This window comes from Choloepus didactylus, chromosome X, assembly GCF_015220235.1.
Source record: "Choloepus didactylus isolate mChoDid1 chromosome X, mChoDid1.pri, whole genome shotgun sequence".
In the NCBI taxonomy this organism is placed as follows: domain Eukaryota; kingdom Metazoa; phylum Chordata; class Mammalia; order Pilosa; family Megalonychidae; genus Choloepus; species Choloepus didactylus.
Window position 1 is genome coordinate 29,308,087 of NC_051334.1, and position 11,484 is coordinate 29,319,570.

At 47.1% G+C, this 11,484-nt stretch overlaps 1 pseudogene; it reads left to right on the forward strand.

Moving 5' to 3' along the window:
* The first annotated feature begins 3,145 nt into the window (after window positions 1-3,145).
* Window positions 3,146-5,420, forward strand: LOC119522059 (annotated as a pseudogene).
* Window positions 5,421-11,484: the final 6,064 nt, after the last annotated feature.

Sequence of the window (11,484 nt, forward strand, 5' to 3'; positions counted from 1 at the left end):
ACCCACCCCTGAAGAGAGGAAAAAACAAAGAGTCTGGCCCTTTTGCTGTCAGTCCTTGAAGGACCAGGTCAAGGCTGCCAGACAGAGGTTGTCCCTTCACTTCTTTTTATCAGGTCTAAGGAGAAGATATTCATGGTCTCAAAGTGCAGCAAAGGTCAGCAGAAAGGAGACATTTCAGTCCTTACCTGAAACCAAGGTGAGAAGCTTGAATGAGAAATGAGGACCCCAATGAGCCCAAGAGAGAGAGCCTCCAGAGGTGTCAGCATTGGGTGTCCCCTGACCAGTGTGGTGGGATGAGGACTCCATTCACTTCTTTCTCCTTGGCCCCAGGGAGCTTTGAGGTGTCAGCTTCAGAGCAGCAGAGGGGAGGGGTGAGGACAGGCCCTGACAGCAGTTTATATGATGGTCCTGAATATGAACAGAACAGCCCTTAGAATTTTAGAGGCTAAGAGCAGCTATCATGTAAGGAAGAGGGTGAGATACACACTAAGACCTAAAGGACAAGTTAAAAGAAGGGGGGGGGGTGGATGGGGAGAGATTCTGGATGAGAGCAGTCTTGTGTTAATGCCATGAGCAAGTTAATTGCAGCCTTGGGAAACTATGAGTTCCTTCACTAGGAGGTAATTTTAAGTTAGGGCTGGATGAGGCTGTGGGATGGGTGAACAGGGGTCAGACCCTCAGACAGTGTGTCTCAGAGTTGAAAGACTAAGCTTGGAGTAGAAAACTGTCCTTAGCAGTTACTTAGGAATTGTGGGTAAACCAGAGAGAAATCTCCAACTAGGGGAGGATTGGAAAGTGTCCTGTGTTCTTGTCCCAGTGCAGTTGAATGCAATGCACTAACTAGATGTTTTATGCACATCGTGTCCCTGGAGTTTCTGATAAATAAGATGATACTCCTTTGAGGCAGGATGCTTAGTATCCGATTCTGTGGCACTCTTTGTCCTGGACTGGGAGATCCAGAGCCTGCTGCATTCAATGAGCATGCATTATCTTGAGTTATCTTGGGTGTAATTTGGAAAAAGGGGTGATTAAATGGAGGGGCTCCTAGGAGGGAGGGAAGTTGTTGGTTCTTGACACAAATTTTATGAATTTTGTGTTGTATCTAACTGGGGAAGTCTACCTAACACCCACATTTAATGACTTATGTAATGGAAAAATATTACTTAGTTTTCCATGCTAAGCCACATTTTGGCTGATTTGGATATTCTCTGACATCTCCTGGATTAAAAAAAAAAAAAAATCCCAGCATGGTATGTGATAACGTCTGGAATCAAAATAATCATCATCATAACTGCCATTCTTTAAATCTCAATATATGCCAGGTAGGCTTTGTACCAAGTGCTTTACATACATTATACACATTCCATCAGTCCTAGAAGACAACGCTTATGAAATCCACTTCCCAGAAGAACCTAAGTCACAAAGATCTTGGTAATATGCATGATTCACGTGGCTGGTAAGTGATAGAGCTGGGACTAGACCCCTGGTCTGAATTTGTCTAGAACCCTCACTGTTCCACTCCTCCCAGCCTGAGGCAGACCCTATGTATCTTAATTGACTTTTCTTCTCACTACTCCAAAATGTGTCTTAGGTATTTGAAAGAGAACACTGTCCAAAATACTGTATTGGAATACATAACCTGAGTCACAGGTACACCAAAATAAACAGAACTATGAAAAAGAAAAGAAAGAGACAATATTCAGTGATCATCTACATATGCAGTGTCAGATAACCTCAAAAGATAAGGGTCTCACAAAATCATCAGGTTCAGCCCTTTTCCTGTAGAAAGTAAACATTTGAGAACAGAAATTACCTAAGAGACTAAGTCTGGCTGTTGAAGAGAAGAAATAGATCACTGAGTTTTTTTCTCTGACAATGCATACCTTTCCTGGGCCCCTTGTATTCTGCAGCTTCCCCATTTCATACCTCAATGAGACATGGGCCCATTATCTGCAAGATTTGCAGTATAAAAACTGCTGAATAGTGTGCAAGGATGTGTCACTTTCCAGGAACCTTTAATTCAAGAGCCCAGAGCCAATTCGAAGACTGTCATGTAAGAGTTCTTGGGAGTCACATTCCCCAGAATATAGGGGACACACAGAGGCAGGCCATGTCTGCTCTCATCTTAGAAGACTGGGCTGTCAAGCTGAGCATCCCATCACTTACTCCTCAGGGTTCTCAGAGACTTGAGAGCCTTGGTTTAAAGAGAGTGACCTCATGTCATTAGAGAGAGGAGTCCCGGGGTGTATGGTTTCCCATAGAGTCATACTCCAACTGACATTTGATGGAGGTACCGAATAGTTGTGACTGAATATGGCTCACACTGACTTCTCAGGAAGAGGTGGACCTTAATAAGTGGGGAGCAGCCTTTGGTGAGCCTAGGGTGGGATCCCAGGATTGGTTAAGTGTCAAAGTGAGGACTTGGAATGGAGAATGAGGGAACCATCCACCCCAGAAAGGGACCAGTGTCCCTCCTCCCCCACCGGCTGTAGTCCCTGGGAGAGCCAGAGCAGAGCTGTCAAGTGGCAGAGCCTCTCTCATTTCCACCTGGAGGTCTGAGAGTGGGCGTGAAGGACTTGGTCTAGTGAGGGTGTCCCAGTTCTGCAGATGGAGGAGCCCCAGGCCCAAAGAGATGTCAAGATGAAGACTCTCAGTGTTAAAATGGTAGCTTCCACCAACAAAGAGTGCTCCATTGAGACCAGACCCTGGTTTGTGCCCTGGGAGGCAACAGGCAGAGCTACCCAGATGAGATACCTCCTTATTTCTGCAGGGAAGATCTCTCAGAGGGGAGGGGCTTGGTCCAATGGGGGTGGCCCCAGTTCTGCAGAAGGAGGAATCCTATCCCTAATTGGAGTCAAAATGAAGAACCTATGTGATAATGTGGAGCCCTGTCTCCAAAAAAGGGACCACCCATCATCTTGCTCCTGCTGTCAAACAAGCCCAGACTTTCCTTCTAGGGACTCAGGGAGGTTAGAGTCTTGTTCTGAGAATGAGGGACTTTGGGAGTAGGGGAAGAGTCCCAGGCTCTGATAGATAGCCCACCCTGAGTGAGGACACCTCCAGAACACTGGGGTCCCATGGAGTGTTGCTCCAGCTATGGGCCCTGTGAGGTCCTGGCAGAGCTGTGAAGCTGACTGTAAGGGTAATGGAAGGGAGGGCCTTGGTCTATGGGAACAGCCCGACTTCTGCAGAGGAAGGAGGTCCAGGCTCTAATGGAGTCAAGGTGAGGGCTCTGAGTGCTAATGAGGGCCCATCTTCCCAAAAGAAGCAACCAGGTCAGGAGGCTCCAAGGGACAGCCATATATGGGTGCCTTTACTTCCCCCAACTGTGATACAAGGAAGTGAGGGCCATATGCTGATGCTTGTGGACTCAGGTCAATAGAGGGAGAAGTCCCAAGTCCTCCCCAAAGTCAAGGTCAGAGTCCTGAGTGAGGACTGATGGTACTACAAACTTCAGAACATGGGAGTTCCATAGAGTTTGTTCCTGCACTCAGGGCCCCTCAAATCCCTGGCTGGGTGTGGCTCACCCTGATTTCCCCCTCGGAGATCTCCCGAATGTGAGGAGCTTATTCCAGGAGAGTAGACTCAGGTCAGTTGAGGGAGGAGTCCCAGTATTGGTCCATTTTCTCTGGGAGTGGTCTCAGGATGTGAGGGCTTTGGTCTAATGGCAGCTACCCCATTCAACAGAGGAAGGAGGTCTGGTCCCTAACAGGAGTCAAAATTGTGACACTGATGATGAGTAGACCCTTGGAACAGAAAGACAGTGAGCAAGGAGACCCTTCCTGGGACCAGATATGGTGACAGGAAGAGTCACATTTTTACTTCCTCCCAGAGCATCTCATGAAGGTTAGGGACCTAGTCAAAGGAGACAGCCTCAGGTCAGCAGAGGCAGGATTTCTAGGTAAATCCAGGAGACAAGTCGAGGACTCTCTAATGAAGACTGAGAATCCTAAAGAGCCAGGACAGAAATGGCTCCACTCAGCTGACAGGATCGGGTCCCCTTTGGCAAGGGTGATGGTCTTAGGTGCCCCTTCACTTCCTTCTCATGGGTCACTGGTAGCTTTAAGGTGTCAGTTGCAAAGCAGCAGAGAGTAGGGGGCCAGGCCATTCCAATAGTTGATATGACAATCTTGAATATAAATAAACAGAGAGGATACCCTCAGCCCAAAACAGAGGGGTCCCCACAGCCAGCTCCTGCTGTCAGCCCCAGTAAGGCCAAGGGAAGGTTGGCAGGCTGTCCCCAAAGGCTCACTCTATCTTCCTCTACAAGGTTTTCAGGGGGCAGGCTGACCAGGAGAATAGGACCCTTGGTTCCTAGAGCAGTGACCTGCAGAGTGGTCTACATGGCCATCCAAGGGGGCATCTTGCAGCTGAAGATGCACATACCCTTCCAACCTCCTTCTTTGTGTGGTCCTGCCTGCTGTACTTGACCAGAGCCATCAAGCTCTCTGCCCATGAGAAATGCCACTAGGCCTGGGATGAGTTCCAGGGCCTCTGGTATGGTCAGGCCACTGCCACAGAGGAAGAAGTGTACCCCTCCTCCTCCTTTCTTGTTTTTGGGGGTATTCCCCAGAGCTTCCCTGCTGCTGGCATTCCCAGGACCTCAGAGAGCCCACTCTACCATCAATCCCACTGCAGCTCTTTCATGTCCAACATTTGATGAAGGTGCCAAGAGCCAAGATGAGGAAAGACCAAGTTCCTCCAGGCCTCACCCTCCACTGAGAGTACCCACAAAGATCCTCTAGCCAGGAAGACAAGTACGTTAATGCAGTTTCTGTTGGACAAGTATAAAATGAAAGTGCCCACTACAAAGGCAGCCATGCTGATGGTTGTCAGCAAAAAGGATCTTTTTCCCAAAATATTCAGGATAGCCTCTGAATACATGGTGAATATACTTGGCCTTGACTGTCAACCCCAGTTACCAGTCCTATGCCCTTGTCAGCAAACTAGACCTCATTAACGAAGGGTGTCTGGGTGTTGGCTGGGAATTTCTTATGAAGGATCTCCGGATTCTTCTACAGGAAGTGATCTTCATTAATGGCAATGGCATTCCTGGGGAGGAGATCTGGGAGTTCCTCAATATGTTGAGGGTCTAGGATGGGAGAAGGTAGTTCACCTTTGGGGATCCCAGGGTGCTCAGCACCAGAGATTTGGTGCAGAAAAAGTACCTGGAGTACCAACAGGTGCTCAACAGTGATCCTCCACGCTACAAATTCCTGTGGGGTTTGAGGGCCTATGCTGAAACCAGCAAGATGAAAGTTCTGGAATTTCTGACCAAGTTCAGTGATACCATCCCCAGTATCTACCAGTCCTGGTATGAAGAGGCAGTGACAGATAAGGAAGAGAAAGCTGGAGCCAGAGTTGCAGGCATGCCTGGCACTACTGCCAGGGCCAAACACATCCCAGAGCATGGCAATTAGCTCCTTCTGCATCAAATGAATTGAAGTAGATTCTTCATGTTGTGGTTGAAACAGTCTGTCAACCTTTTAAGTCATGGGGACTGAGGTGGGTCTGGAGGGAACATAGTGTGCATCTTCTTTGTGTTCATGTTGTACATGAGTAACTTGTAGATCTCTCTATTTTCTTTTGGTATTTTTCAGAAGCTGTTCCTTTCAATCGAATTATTATGTAGATTCAAAGTCTCAGTTTATGAATCATACATTTATTGCTGTTTTCAGGTTTAATAAGTGTTTTGGTATTTAATAATACAAATTGAAAATCCTTGAATCGTTTCTGTGATGAAGAACAAGATAACATGGAAGTGATGTAGGTATAACTATGGAAATGTGAAAGAACTTTGCAGTAAAATAGTGGGGATCACAAGACAGAAAAAAATAAAAATAAAAGGTGGCCAATTCTTGGTTTCTTTTATTCCTTTTAGTCTTTTGGGGGTAAAATTATAAGATGTATACCTAGATTTGCTTACATTATTCAAGAATTTGTAAGTGATGAAATCATTATGAATAAGATGTCTTGTTTACTGGCTCTTTTATTCCACAAACATTAATTGAGCATCTGCTATTTGGAAGGCTCATTGTTAGTACTGAGGATGTACAGATAAAGAAGTATGGCCCCCTGCCCATAGGATTTTAGAATCAAGAGCAGTCTCATAGTAGGAAGAGAGGGAGATACTCTCTCCAACCTAAAAGACACAAAAAGACTGGATGAGGGGAAGGGTAGGTTCCAGATGAGCACTGTCAACTGTGAGTGCCCTGGCTGAAAGCTGCTTGAGGCCCTGGGATTCTGCAATCCCTCAGTGGGAGGTCATTTTCAGTTAGGCTGCATGGTGGGCTAGATGAGGCTGAGGGAGGGAGGGGTGGGCAGGGCTAGACCCTCAGATGGTGAGCCCCAGAGCTGAGAGGCTCAGCCTGGAATGGAAAACTGCTCTTAACTGTTACTTCGGAATTGTGTGTAAACCAGAGAGAAACCCCAGGCTGAGGCAGGAGGGAGGTGTCCCGTGCTCCTGCCCCAGTATAGTTGAACAGTTGAATCCAGAAAGTTCCTGAGAAATAAGGGTGATACATGAGGCGGGGTGCTTGGCCAAGACCAGATTGGCACTGTTTGTCCCGGCCTGGGGGAATTCGGACCCCACTCCATTTGAAGGGCATTCAAATCAGGTTATCTCATGTGTAATTTGACAAACTGTAAGGAAGGTTTGGATTTTTGGTGCTGGCTAAATGAATGAAAGTAGGGGTTCTTGAGATGCAAGGGCAGCCTGGAGTCACAGAAGGAGTTGGCCTTTAAGAAATATTCTCAGAGCTTTGAGTTGCATTCATCAGGGAAAGAATCTCCACACCCAAAATCTACTCTAATTTGGAAAATGTACTTAATGTTTCTTTCTAAGCAGCATTTTTGGCTCATTTCGAATTTACATCATAAAGTGCTGTGTATTCTCTGACAGCTCCCAGATAAAAAAAATATAATTTCTAGGAGGGAAGGTGGTAGAATCTGGGGTGAAAATAATAACAGAAATTGCTGCTATTCATTACATGCCAGGCATATTATCAAAATTATAATAGATGTAACTGTAGTTCATTAAAGAGCCAATGCGTTGTCAGGTGATTTACATGCATTAAACACATTCCAGCAGTCCTGGAGACAGGGATGGTTTAATCCACTTCACAGAAGAACCTGAGGGTCAGAGTTTGGTAACATGCCTAAGTTCACATGGCTGGTAAGTGACAGGGCTGAGAGTAGATCCCTGGTCTGAATTCTTCTAGAGCCCACCCTGTTCCACTCCTCCTAGCCTGAGGCTGACCTTATGTCTTCAAGTTCACTTTTCTTCTCACTACTCTAAAATGTGTCTCAGGTGATAAAAAAGAGGGATTTTGTGCCCAAACCACTGGATTGGAATACAGAACCAGAGGAAAATGTATACATAAATAAGTGACAGATATGAATAAAGAAAAGAATGAGATAACCCTTGGAGAAAATACGATCATCTACATTTACAGTATCAGGTAACCTCAAAAGATCTGGGGCCTCATAAAATCATCTGGCTCAACCCCTTCCTAAAAGAAAGTAAGGAGTTACATAAGAGGCAAAGTCTGCCTGGAGATGAGAAGGAATAGATCATTGGGTATTTTCTCTGATAGCCCACCTCCCATCCTGTGCCCTCTGCCTGATGTTGCAGCTTCCCCAACTCACATCACTCCAGTTCATGGACCCATTAACTGCACGGCTTGTTGTAGGGAAACTGCTCAAGGGTCTGCAAGGATATGGCATTTCCCAGGAAGCTTTTAATCAAAGAGACAAGAGCCAAACTGAGGACCCCCATGATTAAAGACTGCAGAGCTCAACATCTGAGAATACTGGGGTCACCCAGAGTCCAGCCTGTCCCTGCCCTCAGACCTAGGGTGGCCCCACACAGGGCTGCCAGTTTGGGCACTGCCTCACGTATTCTCTCCTTTTTTTAATGGAATGGTTCATTTTTTTATTTTCCTTTTTTATACTTGTGTACACTTAAACAACTTTCTACAAAAGCAAACTGATATGCATGTACTGCGGTCATTTTTTTCAGGTTAATGAAATAGTCTCATTTATTTTTTTATTGTGGTAACATATATACAAGTCAGTTTCCCATTTTAACTACTCTAAATTGTACAATGCAGTAGTATTAATCACATTACAATACTGTGCTACCACCACCAGTATCCATTACCCCAACTTTTCATCACCTCAAATAGAATCTCTACACCTATCAAGCAATAACTCCCTTTTCCCCAGCCCAATCCCTGGCCCTGGTAACCTATAATCTACTATCTGTCTCCAGGAAATTTACCGTGAAGACATAATATTGAGTGAAATAAGCCAGACACAAAAAGCAAATATTGTATGATCTCGCTTATATTAATTCCCTTTTATCTATTTTTTTCTGTATATTTTTAAAAATTTTGGTGGCTACCCTAGAATTACAATTAACTTTATAACAATGTCTAATTTTTCCTGCATTTTTGGAGGAAGGTTTTGCCCTGTATAGAATTCTTTATTGTCAGATAACTTGAAAAGTTCGGGGCTCATGAAATCATTTTGGACAGCATCATTCCTGCAGAAAGTAAATATATTAGAACGAAAGTTACATAGGACTCCAAGTCTGACTGGAAGGAGAGGGAATAGATCAGCATGATTTTTTCTCTGACAGCCCACCACCTCTCCTGGGCTCCCTGCCTTGTGCTGAAGTTTCCCATCTCATATAAATCATGGGACACAGACCCATTCTCAGTTAGGTTTGTAGAAGGGAAACTGGTTAATCAATTGCAGTGATGTGACATTTTCCTAGAAAGCCTTTAATTCAAGATAAAGGAGCTAACATGAAGGCCCACACATAAGAGGACTGGGGAAACCAACAGCCAAGAATATAGTGGTCACACAGAGGCTGGGCAGTGCCTGCTCTCAGATCTGAAAGTCCCCAGGCATGGCTGTCAGGCAGAGCATACTCTCACTTATTCTTCAGGGTTCTCAGGGACTTGAGAGCATTGGCCTAAGAAGGGTAACCTCAGGTCAGTCAGTAGACAGAGGAGTCCCCAGTCTTGGGACACATGCAGTCCTGGCCATGCTGTCAGGGCTCTGACATCCTGAATAGCTTGGCCAAATGTGGCTCACCCTGAGTTAAGTCTTGGAGATCTCAGGAATGTGAGGGTCTTATGCTAATGAGAGCAGGTTCAGGGTACTTGAGGGTAATGTCCCCAAGGTCAGGTGCCAAGTTGAGGACTCTGACAGAACTAAGTAGAGCATCCATCCAGAGCAGAGGGCTGCCTTATTAGCCCCAGCCCCTCTCAGCCTGGGAAAACCCCAGGATGGGGTTGCCAGATATATTGCCCCCTCACTTCCATACCTAGGTACTCAGGATTCTGAAGAACTTGATCTAAGGCTGGAGGACACAAGTGGGAAGAGGGAGGAGTCCTGGATCCCACCTGAATGAGGACTAAAGAGCCCACAGACTTGAAAGAGTGGGGTCCCAGACACTGCATCCTATGCTGCCAATCCAGGAAGGTCACAAACAGGGGTGAGCAGACGTGGATCACACTTTCTTTCATCTCTCAGGAAGGTGAAGACCTTGGTTTGAGCACCTTGAGCCACAGATCATCAGAGTGAGGATTTCCAGATAGTGCCAGGAGTCAGGGTGAGGACCATGGAGAGTGGGGGGACTACACATCCCAGAACAGTGGGGGTCCCACAGAATCCTTCTCTATTGTTGGCCTTGGGAGACCCAGACATAGGTGTCAATCTGAGGTGCCCAAAAATCCCTCCTCAGGAGTGACAGAGGAAAGAATGTATTGGTCTGAGGGGGACAGTCACAGGTGAGCACAGAGAGGAATCTTAAGCAATCTCAGGAGTCAAAATGAGGACCCTGAGTGAGAACTCTGAGTGAGACTACCCATCATAGGGCTTGAACTTGCCTGCCACAATTTCCAGACTTGGGAGACCATGGCAGATATGGCCAGATAAAGAGCTCTCCATTGGGCCTCAAGGATGGCAAGCCTCATTATGAGGAGATAGCCTCAGGTGAAGAGAGAGGGAGCCTCAGGTCTTCCCAGGGATTGGAGTATGGACCCTGGGTGAGGACTGACAGGCCCACCCACCCATGAATTCAGGGGGCAACAAAGGGTCCAACACAACACCTGCCTTTTGCCCATGAAGGCCCAAGGCAGGTCTGTCAGGCTGAAGCTCCCTTTTTACTTCTTTCCTTCAAGTCTAAGGAAATGAGATCCTTACTCTGAGGTGCAGCCATGGATCAACAGAACAGAGGGTCCTGGGCCCTACCTTGAGTCAAGTTGGGGACCCTGAATGAGGACTGAGGACCCAAAGGAGCACAGCACAAAGAGGACCCCACTGAACTTTCAGCTCTGGGAGTCCCCTGGCAGGGGTGGTGGACTGAAGTCCATTCACTTCCTCATTATGGGTGTCAACCTCAGAGCAGCAGAGGTGGGGGGCCCAAGTGATATGATGGTCCTAAATGTGAACTGAGAGGACTTCCCCATCCCAGACAGAGGGAGCCCCACTGCCAGCTCCTGTCAACAGCCCCAGTTGGCCCAGGCAGGGCTGGCAGGCTACAGTCTAAGGCTATTCTAACTTCCCTCACAGGGTTCTCAGGGGAAAGGCTGACCAGGAGAAAAGGAGCCTTATGGGCTCCTGGAGCAGTGACCTCAAGGAAACCTGCAAAAGCCACCTTCATTACAGACCAGGCAGTATCTCCCTGCTGAAGGGGCACACGCACCCTCGTCCTCACTCCTCCAGTGGACCAGCATCCACTCTCTTCTGCTCATCCTCCTGCCTGCTGTCCCTGACCAGGATCATCATGTCTCATGGATAAAAAAGTAAGCTGCATGCCTGTGAGAAATGTCACCAGGCCCTGGATGAGACCCAGGGTCCCCTGAGTGCTCAGGCCCCTGCAGCAGATGAAGGCAAGGCCCCTCCTCCTCCTATCCTGTGGTTGGGGTTACTTCCTAGAGGTCCCCTGCTGCTGGCTTTCCCCAGGAGCCTCGGAGAATCCCATCCACCAGTACCTCTGCTGCAGCTATTTCATGCATGAACATCTGAGGAAGGTGCCAAGAGCCAATGTGAGAAAAGTCCACCAGGCTCCACCCTCCCTGAGAGCTCCCACACAAAATGCTCTAACCAGGAAGGTGGGTACGTTGAAGCAGTTTCTGCTGCACAAGTATAAAATGAAAAAGTTTATTCAGACAGGCATGCTGAAGGTTGTCATCAAGAAGACAGAGACCCCTTCCCAGAGGTCTTCAGGAGAACCTCTGGAGCTGGCTTTTGGCCTTAACTAGAAGGAAGTGGACCACAGTGATCAGTCCTATGTCCTTTGTCATCAAATTAGATATCACCAACAAAGGGAGCCTGAGTTGTGGTGAGGGCTTCCCAAGAGCAGCCGCTTCCTGATGACTCTCTTGGGTCCCTGAGGCAACTGGGTCTCTGAGGAGGAGATCTGGGAATTCCTGAATGCATTGGGGGTATATGCTGGGAAGAAACACTTAA